We start from the raw sequence: 16,155 nt of genomic DNA on the forward strand, positions 1-16,155 counted from the left end.
CGGTTTTTATTATTATTATTTTTTTTATTAAATCAACATAAAAAACACAAGATACACTTACAATTAGTGCACCAACCCAAAAAACCTCCCTCCCCCATTTACACTCATTCACACAAAAGGGTTGTTTCTTTCTGTTATTAATATTCTGCTTCCTACATTATATATCAATATATATCAATACAGTCTGCAAGGGATACAGTCCGTAAGCACACATGATTGTGCGTGCTGCTGCTCCACTAATAGTACTAACCTTTAACAGTTAATTTTACTAATTTTCATTCATTACTAGTTTCTATGTAACCGTTTTTATATTGTTGTACTTTCTTTTTTATTCAAGAAAATGTTTTTAATTTATTTATCTTATTTTACTAATTTTTTTAAAAAGTACCTTATCTTCACCATACCTGGTTGTCCAAATTAGGCATAATAATGTGTTAATTCCACGACTGCATATATCGGTTGATATCGGTATCGGTTGATATCGGTATCGGTAATTAAAGAGTTGGACAATATCGGAATATCGGATATCGGCAAAAAGCCATTATCGGACATCCCTATCAAAAACTACACAAATACGCAAAAATGTACATCAATGAAAACAGCAAATTGTTAACTGAAATGGAAAAAAAGCTAAATTATAAAAACATTTTGCACATCGCTGTAAAATTTGCAGGAAATTTTACTGAACAAATATGAAAATTATTTTTAGTAGGTCAAAAACTACACAAATAAGCAAAAACAAACATCACTTTCATATTTGGGGGAAATTATCCAGCACAAATATAAAACATGGATGAAAAATGTTTGAAGCAATACTTATTAGCAGGCCAAAAACTACACAAATAAGCACAATTCTACGTCAATAAACACAACTAATTGTCAACTGGAGATGAAAAAAAGCCAAATTATATATATATATATTTTTTGCACATCACTGTTAAATTTGGGGGAAATTTTACAGCACAAATATTGAAATTATTTAACCTAATATTTATTCGCAGGTCAAAAACTACACGAATACACAAACATGTACATCAATGAAAACAGCAAGTTGTTAGCCGAAATGAAAAAAATATAAATTATAATATTTTTTTTTGCACATCACCGTAAAATTTGCAGGAAATTTTTACTGAAGAAATATGAAAATCATTTGGAGCATAACTTTTTAGTAGGTCAAAAACTACACAAATAAGCAAAAAAAACTAACAGCTAATTGTTAAACGGAGATGGAAAAAAGATCAATTATAATAATTTTTTTTTTTGCACGTCACTTTTATATTTGGGGGAAATTATCCAGCACAAATATAAAACATGGATGAAAAATGTCTGAACCAATACTTATTAGCAGGTCAAAAACTACACAAATAAGCACAATTCTACGTCAATGAACACAGAAAATTGTTAACTGAAATGAAAAAAATATAAATTAATTTTTATTTTTTTTTGCACGTCACTGTTAAATTTGTAGGAAATTTTACTGAACAAATATGAAAATTATTTGAAGCATAACTTTTTAGTAGGTCAAAAACTACACAAATAAGCAAAAACAAACATGAATGAACACAGCTAATTGTTAAACGGAGATGGAAAAAAGATCAATTATTATACATATATATATACATTTTTGCACATCACTGTTAAATTTGGGGGAGATGTGACAATTATTTGAAGCAATACTTATTAGCAGGTCAAAAACTACACAAATAAGCAACATTCTACGTCAATGAACACAGCTAATTGTCAACTGGAAAATTAAAAAAAGATAAATTATAATGATGAATAAAATTTTTTTTGGACATTACTGTTAAATTTGGGGGACATTTTACAGCACAAATGTGAAAATTATTTAACCTAATATTTATTCGCAGGTCAAAAACTACACAAATACGCAAAAATGTACATCAATGAAAACAGCAAATTGTTAACTGAAATGGAAAAAAAGCTAAATTATAAAAAAAAATTGCACATCACTGTAAAATTTGCAGGAAATTTTACTGAACAAATATGAAAATTATTTTTAGTAGGTCAAAAACTACACAAATAAGCAAAAACAAACATCACTTTTATATTTGGGAGAAATTATCCAGCACAAATATAAAACATGGATGAAAAATGTCTGAAGCAATACTTATTAGCAGGCCAAAAACTACACAAATAAGCACAATTCTACGTCAATGAACACAACTAATTGTCAACTGGAGATGAAAAAAAGCTAAATTATATATATATATATATTTTTTTGCACATCACTGTTAAATTTGTAGGAAATTTTACTGAACAAATATGAAAATTATTTGAAGCAATACTTTTTAGTAGGTCAAAAACTACACAAATAAGCAAAAACAAACATCAATGAACACAGCTAAGTGTTAAACGGAGATGGAAAAAAGATCAATTATTATATATATATATTTTTTTGCACATCACTGTTAAATTTGGGGGAAATGTGACAATTATTTGAAGCAATACTTATTAGCAGGTCAAAAACTACACAAATAAGCAACATTCTACGTCAATGAACACAACTAATTGTCAACTGGAAAATTAAAAAAAGATCAATTATAATGATGAATAAAAATTTTTTTGGACATTACTGTTAAATTTGGGGGACATTTTACAGCACAAATGTGAAAATTATTTAACCTAATATTTATTCGCAGGTCAAAAACTACACAAATACGCAAAAATGTACATCAATGAAAACAGCAAATTGTTAACTGAAATGGAAAAAAAGCTAAATTATAAAAAAATTTGCACATCACTGTAAAATTTGCAGGAAATTTTACTGAACAAATATGAAAATTATTTTTAGTAGGTCAAAAACTACACAAATAAGCAAAAACAAACATCACTTTTATATTTGGGGGAAATTATCCAGCACAAATATAAAACATGGATGAAAAATGTCTGAAGCAATACTTATTAGCAGGTCAAAAACTACACAAATAAGCACAATTCTACGTCAATGAACACAACTAATTGTCAACTGAAATGAAAAAAAGATAAATTATGGGTTTTTTTGCACATCACTGTTAAATTAGGAGGAAATTTTACTGAACAAATATGAAAATGATTTGAAGCAATACTTTTCAGTAGGTCAAAAACTACACAAATAAGCAAAAACAAACGTCAATGAACACAGCTAATTGTTAAACGGAGATGGAAAAAAGATCAATTATAATAATATAACCTAATATTTATTCGCAGGTCAAAAACTACACAAATACGCAAAAATGTACATCAATGAAAACAGCAAATTGTTAAATGAAATGAAAAAAAGATACATTTATATTTCCTGTATTTTATATTATTACTTTGAACTGTTTTATATTGTCATTTTTTATCCTGTAAAGTGTCTTTGAGTACTCTGAAAAGTGCTATACCAAATAAAATGTATTATTATTATTATTATTATTATTAGGGATGTCCGATAATGGCTTTTTGCCGATATCCGATATGCCGATATTGTCCAACTCTTTAATTACCGATATCAACCGATACCGATATCAACCGATATATACAGTCGTGGAATTAACACATTATTATGCCTAATTTGGACAACCAGGTATGGTGAAGATAAGGTACTTTTTAAAAAAAAATGAATCAAATAAAATAAGATAAATAAATTAAAAACATTTTCTTGAATAAAAAAGAAAGTACAACAATATAAAAACAGTTACATAGAAACTAGTAATTAATGAAAATGAGTAAAATTAAGTGTTAAAGGTTAGTACTATTAGTGGAGCAGCAGCACGCACAATCATGTGTGCTTACGGACTGTATCCCTTGCAGACTGTATTGATATATATTGATATATAATGTAGGAAGCAGAATATTAATAACAGAAAGAAACAACCCTTTTGTGTGAATGAGTGTAAATGGGGGGAGGGAGGTTTTTTGGGTTGGTGCACTAATTGTAAGTGTATCTTGTGTTTTTTATGTGGATTTAATAAAAAAAAACCAAACAAACAAAAAAAACGATACTGATAATAAAAAAACCGATACCGATAATTTCCGATATTACATTTTAACGCATTTATCGGCCGATAATATCGGCAGACCAATATTATCGGACATCTCTAATTATTATTATTAAATTATAATTTTTTTTTTTGCACATCATTGTTAAATTTGCAGGAAATTTTACTGAAAAAATATGACATTTATTTGAAGCAGTACTTTTTAGTAGGTCAAAAACTACACAAATAAGCAAAAACAAACATCACTTTTATATTTGGGGGAAATTATCCAGCACAAATATAAAACATGGATGAATAATGTTTGAAGCAATACTTATTAGCAGGTCAAAAACTACAGAAATAAGCAACATTCTACGTCAATGAACACAACTAATTGTCAACTGGAGAATTAAAAAAAGATCAATTATAATGATGAATACATTTTTTTTTGCACATCACTGTTAAATTTGGGGGAAATTATACAGCACAAATATGGAAATTATTTAACCTAATATTTATTCGCAGGTCAAAAACTACACAAATACGCAAAAATGTACATCAATGAAAACAGCAAATTGTCAAATGAAAGGAAAAAAAGATACATTTATATTTCCTGTATTTTATATTATTACTTTGAACTAGGGCTGCAACAACTAATCGATTATTAAAATAGTTGCCGATTAATTTAGTCATCGATTCGTTGGATCTATGCTATGCGCATGTGCAGATGTTTTTTTTGTTTTGTTTTGTTTTTAATAAACCTTTATTTATAAACTGCAACATTTACAAACAGCTGAGAAACAATAATCAAAAAAAGTATGGTGCCAGTATGCTGTTTTTTTTCCAATAAAATACTGGAAAGGATAGAAATGTAGTTCGTCTGTTTTGTCCGATTATTAATCGACTAATCGAAGTAATAATCGACAGATTAATCGATTATCAAATTAATCGTTAGTTGCAGCCCTACTTTGAACTGTTTTATATTGTAATTTTTTATCCTGTAAAGCGTCTTTGAGTACTCTGAAAAGCGCTATACCAAATAAAATGTATTATTATTATTATTAAATTATATATAGATTTTTTTGCACATCATTGTTAAATTTGCAGGAAATTTTACTGAAAAAATATGAAATTTATTTGAAGCAATACTTTTTAGTAGGTCAAAAACTACACAAATACGCAAAAACAAACATCACTTTTATATTTGGGGGAAATTATCCAGCACGAATATAAAACATGGATGAAAAATGTCTGAAGCAATACTTATTAGCAGGCCAAAAACTACACAAATAAGCAACATTCTACGATCCAAACTCAGGACTAACCAGGTAACAAGTTTGGTGTCAATCCTTTACCGCGTAATACTTGTTCTACTAATTGTTACTATTCCTCCTCTGCTATTTTGGAGACCCTTGCAAAAAAAAAAAAAAAAAGTCCCCAAGTGTGGCGCAAAGAAGACATCAATGGCCACTTGATGCTACTGGACACTGCGTCTTAAAAATACATGCGGATGTGGCGGCAGCTGTGGCACACAACTGTTGTGTGGATGGCGGCGAGGGGGATTCCCGACTCCCGTCTCTGACACTTGCGCTGCTAGCGTGTTAGCCACTGCAGGACGTTAGCGTACTCACCGGTGAAAGGGGAAGTCGGGGTAGTACTGCACGGCAGCGTAGGGAGAGTTCATGTTGTCATGCCAGATGGGATGAAGTGGTTGATGGCTACCAGCGTGACATTCACGCCCGATACAAAAAAAAAGTGGATTCAAAATGAAATGAGTGACCCCCCCGTGATCCAAAATATGTGTGGAGTGCAGAGAAATGTGGATGATAAGGAGCTTTGAGGGGTACAGTGCAGAGTGGGGAGCTCGGAGGGATGTTTTGAATTTAGGTATTTTTGCTTCGGCTGGCCCACAAAGGGGGAGGAGCTTGTGGCGACCAATCGGCGGGCCGGGCTTGTGGCAAATATCGCTCGCAAACACAGTTGCTAGGATATAGATATCAAGACCAACCTGTTGGCCTAACAACAACACACACACACACACGCACACACACACACACACACACACACACACACACACACACACACACACACACACACACACACACACACACACACACACACACACACACACACACACACACACACACACACACACACACACACACACACACACACACACACACACACACACACACACACACACACACACACACACACACACACGCCGTTCGGACCAAGTGGGGACCCGGAAGGCCTGAGGCCCCCATTGCATGCTGGTTAAGAAGCGCGGGCACAAGATGGTGAGGTACGGCGTGGCGCGGGTTGGGAGAGTAAGCTGAGGGTTCCTGGTTCGATCCCCACCTTCTACCAACCTCGTCACGTCCGTTGTGTCCTTGGGCAGGACACCTCACCCTTGCTCCTGATGGGTGGTGGTTAGGGGCCTTGCATGGCAGCTCCCGCCATCAGTGTGTGAATGTGTGTGTGAATGTGTGAATGTGGAAATAGTGTCAAAGCGCTTTGAGTACCTTGAAGGTAGAAAAGTGCTACACAAGTATAAACCATTTACCATATAGGTAAGGGAGACCAACAGGACAACTACTGGAAACCAACAGGACAACTATTGGAGATCAACAGGACAACTACTGGACACCAACAGGACAACTACTGAAGACCAACAAGATACCTACTGGACACCAACAGGACAACTACTGGAGATCAACAGGACAACTACTGGACACCAACAGGACAACTATTGGAGATCAACAGGACAACTACTGGAAACCAACAGGACAACTATTGGAGACCAACAGGACAACTACTGAAGACCAACAAGATACCTACTGGAAACCAACAGGACAACTATTGGAGATCAACAGAACAACCACTGGACACCAACAGGACAACTACTGGACACCAACAGGACAACTATTGGAGATCAACAGGACACCTACTGAAAACCAACAGGACAACTATTGGAGATCAACAGGACAACTACTGGACACCAACAGGACAACTACCGAAGACCAACAAGATACCTATTGGAAACCAACAAGATACCTATTGGAAACCAACAGGACAACTATTGAAGATCAACAGGACAACTACTGAAAACCAACAGGACAACTACTGGACACCAACAGGACAACTATTGGAGATCAACAGGACACCTACTGGACACCAACAGGACAACTACTGAAGACCAACAAGATACCTACTGGAAACCAACAGGACAACTATTGGAGATCAACAGGACAACTACTGGAGACCAACAGGACAACTACTGGACACCAACAGGACAACTATTGGAGATCAACAGGACACCTACTGGACACCAACAGGACATCTACTGAAGACCAACAAGATACCTACTGGAAACCAACAGGACAACTATTGGAGATCAACAGGACAACTACTGGACACCAACAGGACAACTACTGAAGACCAACAAGATACCTACTGGAAACCAACAGGACAACTATTGGAGATCAACAGGACAACTACTGGAGACCAACAGGACAACTACTGGAGACCAACAAGATACCTACTGGAAACCAACAGGACAACTACTGGAGACCAACAGGACACCTACTGGAGACCAACAGGACAACTACTGGAGACCAACAGGACAACTACTGGACACCAACAGGACAACTACTGAAGACCAACAGGATACCTACTGGAAACCAACAGGACAACTATTGGAGATCAACAGGACAACTTCTGGACACCAACAGGACAACTACTGCAGACCAACAAGATACCTACTGGAAACCGACAGGACAACTATTGGAGATCGACAGGACAACTACTGGAGACCAACAGGACAACTACTGGAGACCAACAGGACAACTACTGAAGACCAACAGGACAACTACTGGAGACCAACAGGACAACTACTGGAGACCAACAGGACAACTACTGAAGACCAACAGGACAACTACTGGAGACCAACAGGACAACTACTGGACACCAACAGGACAACTACTGGAGAGCAACAGGACAACTACTGGAGAGCAACAGGACAACTACTGGAGACCAACAGGACAACTACTGGACACCAACAGGACAACTACTGGACACCAACAGGACAACTACTGGAGACCAACAGGACAACATGAATGTGGAAATAGTGTCAAAGCGCTTTGAGTACCTTGAAGGTAGAAAAGCGCTATACAAGTAGAACCCATTTACCATTTACCATTGACCATATAGGTAAAGATGCACCAGAGAGCGCACATTGCCAAACCCCCGCCTTGCGTCTCGTGTGGGCTGTGTAGTTTGAGACTGTAAACCGAGAAGCGCCGCCTAGATGGGCAGCAGGTGAATCAGCTGCTAAAATAAAATGCAGGCGGGGGTCACAGCGGGGGGAAAACTAATAAATAGATAATGTGTATCTGGGGAACAACATCCTCGTACTAAACTATCAGCCAGGCATCCAAAGTGTGATGGAGAGTACACACACACACACACACACACACACACACACACACACACACACACACACACACACACACACACACACACACACACACACACACACACACACACACACTTTGAGGTCTCACTACATTCCACAAGACATGTGTTTTCTTTTGATCGCAGAGAGATCATTTTTTTAGTAGTGGGAGAATATTAGCGACATGCTAACATCAAATAAATATTCATATCTGACAATAATTGGGATCAACATTTTTCCGCTTCTGATCCGATTATTTGGCATCATATCCGATTCGGTCCTGATGCGATACTTGGCAAAACAGACTATAGAACGGAAAAATAATAATAATTTTTGGAAGTTTACCAATCGTTCACAATCATTATGAAAGACAAAAGTTTTTTTGTTGTTTTTTTTGCATTCTAACATATAAAAATGGTTTAGTTCCAAGTGGTTAGCAATGCAGCTAACAGGAGCAATCAATTCTACCTCTAAATCACTTTAAAAATACATTTCAAAAAATGGTCAACTATGGGTGAGGGCGGACCTACGTCACTTCCGCCTACCAATCCCCTAGCAACCGGGAATTGGTTGAAAACAAAGCAGCTCACAGCGAACACAGCATTGACAGAAAAAGCATTTAACCAGCGTTGTGGCTTGGAAGTCGGCGTTAAATCCTTCATTTACGCATTTTTACTTATTCGCATATCGTGTGAAAAAACGAAAATGTATTATTTGCGTCAGACTCGTCTCTAGCTTAGCTTGCTAGTTAGCTTAGCCTGCGCGCTACTAAGAAAGAGACGCGGAAGTTATCAACAACAAGTTTAAGTGTTAGTGTATAAAATATTGAGAGATTTGAGGGCTACATGTATTGAATGGCAACATGAAAATTATAGGGTTTATTGGTTTTTAAAAACCCAACTGTTAAGTGCAAATTTAAACGAAACCGGTTTTCGAAAATAGCTAGCTAGGCTATAGAGCAGGGGTCACCAACGCGGTGCCCGCGGGCACCAGGTAGCCCGTAAGGACCAGATGAGTAGCCCGCTGGCCTGTTCTAAAAATAGCTCAAATAGCAGCACTTACCAGTGAGCTGCCTCTATTTTTTTAATTTTATTTATTTACTAGCAAGCTGGTCTCGCTTTGCCCGACATTTTTAATTCTAAGAGAGACAAAACTCAAATAGAATTTGAAAATCCAAGAAAATATTTTAAAGACTTGGTCTTCACTTGTTTAAATAAATGCATTTTTTTTTTTTTACTTGGCTTCTTATAACTTTCAGAAAGACAATTTTAGAGAAAAAATAAAACCTTAAAAATGATTTTAGGATTTTTAAACACATATACCTTTTTACCTTTTAAATTCCTTCCTCTTCTTTCCTGACAATTTAAATCAATGTTCAAGTAAATTTATTTTTTTTACTGTAAAGAATAATAAATAAATTTTAATTCTTCATTTTAGCTTCTGTTTTTTCGACGAAGAATATTTGTGAAATATTTCTTCAACTTTATTATTATTAAAATTCAAAAAAAATATTCTGGCAAATCTAGAAAATCTGTAGAATCAAATTTAAATCTTATTTCAAAGTCTTTTGAATTTCTTTTAAAATTTTTGTTCTGGAAAATCTAGAAGAAATAATGATTTGTCTTTGTTAGAAATATAGCTTGGTCCAATTTGTTATATATTCTAACAAAGTGCAGATTGGATTTTAACCTATTTAAAACATGTCATCAAAATTCTAAAATTAATCTTAATCAGGAAAATTTACTATTGATGTTCCATAAATTATTTTTTAAATTTTTTCAAAAAGATTCGAATTAGCTAGTTTTTATCTTCTTTTTTTCGGTTGAATTTTGAATTTTAAAGAGTCGAAATTGAAGATAAACTATGTTTCAAAATTTAATTGTCATTTTTTTCGTGTTTTCTCCTCTTTTAAACCGTTCAATTAAGTGTAAATATCATTAATTGTTAATAATAACATAGAGTTAAAGGTAAATTGAGCAAATTGGCTATTTCTGGCAATTTATTGAAGTGTGTATCAAACTGGTAGCCCTTCGCATTAATCACTACCCAAGAAGTAGCTCTTGCTTTCAAAAAGTTGGTGACCCCTGCTATAGACTATATAGTATATTACTTACTTAACTTAATCCTCTTCTTCCCGGATGGGAAATAAGGCTTCGACGACTCGACGCCATTCATCTCGCTGCTGTGCTCGTCTCTGTGCCTCGCCCCATGTAAGCTTCATCTCTTTCAGCTCCCCTTCAACTGTTCTTCGCCAGGTGTTCTTTGGCCGCCCTGGCTTACGTTTTCCCGGTGGTGTCCATCTTAACGCTGCCTTTGGTATCCTCTCGTTGTCCGGTTTTCGAAAATAGCTAGCTAGGCTATAGACCAGGGGTCACCAACGCGGTGCCCGCGGGCACCAGGTAGCCCGTAAGGACCAGATGAGTAGCCCGCTGGCCTGTTCTAAAAATAGCTCAAATAGCAGCACTTACCAGTGAGCTGCCTCTATTTTTTAAATTGTATTTATTTACTAGCAAGCTGGTCTCGCTTTGCCCGACATTTTTAATTCTAAGAGAGACAAAACTCAAATAGAATTTGAAAATCCAAGAAAATATTTTAAAGACCTGGTCTTCACTTGTTTAGATAAATTCATACATTTTTTTACTTTGCTTCTTATAACTTTCAGAAAGACAATTTTAGAGAAAAAATACAACCTTAAAAATGATTTTAAGATTTTTAAACACATATACCTTTTTACCTTTTAAATTCCTTCCTCTTCTTTCCCGACAATTTAAATCAATGTTCAAGTAAAAAAATTTTTTTATTGTAAAGAATAATAAATACATTTTAATTTAATTCTTCATTTTAGTTTCTGTTTTTTCGACGAAGAATATTTGTGAAATATTTCTTCAACTTTATTATGATTACAATTAAAAAAAAATATTCTGGCAAATCTAGAAAATCTGTAGAATCAAATTTAAATCTTATTTCAAAGTCTTTTGAATTCTTTTAAAGTTTTTGTTCCGGGAAATCTAGAAGAAATAATGATTTGTCTTTGTTAGAAATATAGCTTGGTCCAATTTGTTATATATTCTAACAAAGTGCAGATTGGATTTTAACCTATTTAAAACATGTCATCAAAATTCTAAAATTAATCTTAATCAGGAAAAATGAGTAATGATGTTCCATAAATTATTTTTTTAATTTTTTAAAAAAGATTCGAATTAGCTAGTTTTTCTCTTCTTTTTTTCGGTTGAATTTTGAATTTTAAAGAGCCGAAATTGAAGATAAACTACGTTTCAAAATTTAATTGTCATTTTTTTCGTGTTTTCTCCTCTTTTAAACCGTTCAATTAAGTGTAAATATCATTAATTATTAATAATAACATAGAGTTAAAGGTAAATTGAGCAAATTGGCTATTTCTGGCAATTTATTGAAGTGTTTTTAAACTGGTAGCCCTTCGCATTAATCACTACCCAAGAAGTAGCTCTTGCTTTCAAAAAGGTTGCTGACCCCTGCTATAGACTATATAGTATATACCGCATGTTATTTTTGTACAACAACAACTTCAGCTGTCGAACGTTATAAGGTACAAATTCAACAAGTACAACATTAGCACGGACGGTATAGCCAAGTTGTGGTTAAGAAGGTGGATTTTTGTTCCTTATATTGACCAGAAAGGAAGTGATCCGAACACACGACCCGGGACTTTGGGGGACTCCAGTGAGAACCGTCCTCGTTTTCCCGGTGTAAAGCTGCGAGCCATTTGTCTCATCTCTGTGGGCTTTTATCGCGCTTTGGCAGAACAAAATACAACCTTTGTTTCCCCTGTTTCCAGTTGTGGTTAGCACAACCAAAAACAACACCGTTTTTCGGCATTTTGGAGGCAGAATGACGGGTTTAACCAGCGTAGGTCGACAGGTTAAAGAGTAATGGCAACGGTTTGTTTTCAACGCCAGTCTGGTTGCTATGGCTCGAGGAACCCGTATGTAGCTCAGTTGCCCGGATGTCGGCCCTCACCCATACTTTATTTACGTTGTGTAGCCTGTATAACAAACCGTAGCAACATTGTTTTTGTAAGAGTGAACACTGAGGAACTCTTTTTCTAGCGTGCTAACACATCGACGTGCTACGGTATTAGCCCTAAAAGCTAACTACGGCAAGTGATAAGCTAGCTTCTAAGCCAGCACCAAACGCGTTTTGAGTTTGTAATACACAACACTGTAAAGTATTATTTCATGTTTTGTTTGTACACAGCTAGTACTGTAGTTGTATCCTGAGCAATATGAAGTGTGACTCCCTCCATGGTCTGTTTGGTCCAGCTGGCCGTGGACATTTTTTTTTTCGGTTTATTTGGGTAAGCACTCCATTTATGTTGAAATAGCTTGGCTTAAAATTCCACATTTATAGCGTCACGTCTCACTCTTCCTTCGTGCTGGTTTCTATAAGCTGCAGTATATTCAGCTTCAAAAAGATAAGGTTGTCAATCCTCATTTGTCCAAAAATAGTCATTTTTGTTGTTTGTTACCAAGTCATTATATATACTTGCAGTGTGTATATTGTACATATTACATATTGTTATGAAAGTGTCTGTTACTACATTATATATATATATACTTGCAGTGTGTATATTGTACATATTACATATTGTTATGAAGGTGTCTGTTACTACATTATATATATACTTGCAGTGTGTATATTGTACATATTACATATTGTTATGAAGGTGTCTGTTACTACATTATATATATACTTGCAGTGTGTATATTGTACATATTACATATTGTTATGAATGTGTCTGTTACTACATTATATATATACTTGCAGTGTGTATATTGTACATATTACATATTGTTATGAAGGTGTCTGTTACTACATTATATATATACTTGCAGTGTGTATATTGTACATATTACATATTGTTATGAAGGTGTCTGTTACTACATTATATATATACTTGCAGTGTGTATATTGTACATATTACATATTGTTATGAAGGTGTCTGTTACTACATTATATATATACTTGCAGTGTGTATATTGTACATATTACATATTGTTATGAAGGTGTCTGTTACTACATTATATATATATTTGCAGTGTGTATATTGTACATATTACATATTGTTATGAAGGTGTCTGTTACTACATTATATATATACTTGGTGTGTATATTGTACATATTACATATTGTTATGAAGGTGTCTGTTACTACATTATATATATACTTGCAGTGTGTATATTGTAAATATTACATATTGTTATGAAGGTGTCTGTTACTACATTATATATATACTTGCAGTGTGTATATTGTACATATTACATATTGTTATGAAGGTGTCTGTTACTACATTATATATATACTTGCAGTGTGTATATTGTACATATTACATATTGTTATGAAGGTGTCTGTTACTACATTATATATATATATACTTGCAGTGTGTATATTGTACATATTACATATTGTTATGAAGGTGTCTGTTACTACATGATATATATACTTGCAGTGTGTATATTGTACATATTACATATTGTTATGAAGGTGTCTGTTACTACATTATATATATATACTTGCAGTGTGTATATTGTACATATTACATATTGTTATGAAGGTGTCTGTTACTACATTATATATATACTTGCAGTGTGTATATTGTACATATTACATATTGTTATGAAGGTGTCTGTTACTACATTATATATATACTTGCAGTGTGTATATTGTACATAATACATATTGTTATGAAAGTGTCTGTTACTACATTATATATATACTTGCAGTGTGTATATTGTACATATTACATATTGTTATGAAGGTGTCTGTTACTACATTATATATATACTTGCAGTGTGTATATTGTACAAATTACATATTGTTATGAAGGTGTCTGTTACTACATTATATATATACTTGCAGTGTGTATATTGTAAATATTACATATTGTTATGAAGGTGTCTGTTACTACATGATATATATACTTGCAGTGTGTATATTGTAAATATTACATAGTTATGAATGTGTCTGTTACCACATTATATATAAACTTGCAGTGTGTATATTGTACATATTACATATTGTTTTGAAGGTGTCTGTTACCACATTATATATATACTTGCAGTGTGTATATTGTACATATTACATATTGTTATGAAAGTGTCTGTTACTACATTATATATATACTTGCAGTGTGTATATTGTACATATTACATATTGTTATGAAGGTGTCTGTTACTACATTATATATATACTTGCAGTGTGTATATTGTACATATTACATATTGTTATGAAGGTGTCTGTTACTACATTATATATATACTTGCAGTGTGTATATTGTACATATTACATATTGTTATGAAGGTGTCTGTTACTACATTATATATATACTTGCAGTGTGTATATTGTACATATTACATATTGTTATGAAGGTGTCTGTTACTACATTATATATATACTTGCAGTGTGTATATTGTACATATTACATATTATTATGAAGGTGTCTGTTACTACATTATATATATACTTGCAGTGTGTATATTGTACATATTACATATTGTTATGAAGGTGTCTGTTACTACATTATATATATACTTGCAGTGTGTATATTGTACATATTACATATTGTTATGAAGGTGTCTGTTACTACATTATATATATACTTGCAGTGTGTATATTGTACATATTACATATTGTTATGAAGGTGTCTGTTACTACATTATATATATACTTGGTGTGTATATTGTACATATTACATATTGTTATGAAGGTGTCTGTTACTACATTATATATATACTTGCAGTGTGTATATTGTAAATATTACATATTGTTATGAAGGTGTCTGTTACTACATTATATATATACTTGCAGTGTGTATATTGTACATATTACATATTGTTATGAAGGTGTCTGTTACTACATTATATATATACTTGCAGTGTGTATATTGTACATATTACATATTGTTATGAAGGTGTCTGTTACTACATTATATATATATATACTTGCAGTGTGTATATTGTACATATTACATATTGTTATGAAGGTGTCTGTTACTACATGATATATATACTTGCAGTGTGTATATTGTACATATTACATATTGTTATGAAGGTGTCTGTTACTACATTATATATATATACTTGCAGTGTGTATATTGTACATATTGTTATGAAGGTGTCTGTTACTACATTATATATATACTTGCAGTGTGTATATTGTACATAATACATATTGTTATGAAAGTGTCTGTTACTACATTATATATATACTTGCAGTGTGTATATTGTACATATTACATATTGTTATGAAGGTGTCTGTTACTACATTATATATATACTTGCAGTGTGTATATTGTACAAATTACATATTGTTATGAAGGTGTCTGTTACTACATTATATATATACTTGCAGTGTGTATATTGTAAATATTACATATTGTTATGAAGGTGTCTGTTACTACATTATATATATACTTGCAGTGTGTATATTGTAAATATTACATATTGTTATGAATGTGTCTGTTACTACATTATATATAAACTTGCAGTGTGTATATTGTACATATTACATATTGTTTTGAAGGTGTCTGTTACCACATTATATATATACTTGCAGTGTGTATATTGTACATAATACATATTGTTATGAAAGTGTCTGTTACTACATTATATATATACTTGCAGTGTGTATATTGTACATATTACATATTGTTATGAAAGTGTCTGTTACTACATTATATATATACTTGCAGTGTGTATATTGTAC

The 16,155-nt window shown here is 33.4% G+C and overlaps 1 pseudogene; it reads right to left on the reverse strand.

The window, feature by feature from the left end:
- LOC133644423 (tumor protein 63-like) overlaps positions 1–5,658 on the reverse strand; it is a 145,723-nt pseudogene extending 140,065 nt beyond the window's left edge.
- Positions 5,659–16,155: the final 10,497 nt, after the last annotated feature.

This window comes from Entelurus aequoreus, linkage group LG27 (genome assembly GCF_033978785.1).
Source record: "Entelurus aequoreus isolate RoL-2023_Sb linkage group LG27, RoL_Eaeq_v1.1, whole genome shotgun sequence".
NCBI classification, from domain to species: Eukaryota; Metazoa; Chordata; class Actinopteri; order Syngnathiformes; family Syngnathidae; genus Entelurus; species Entelurus aequoreus.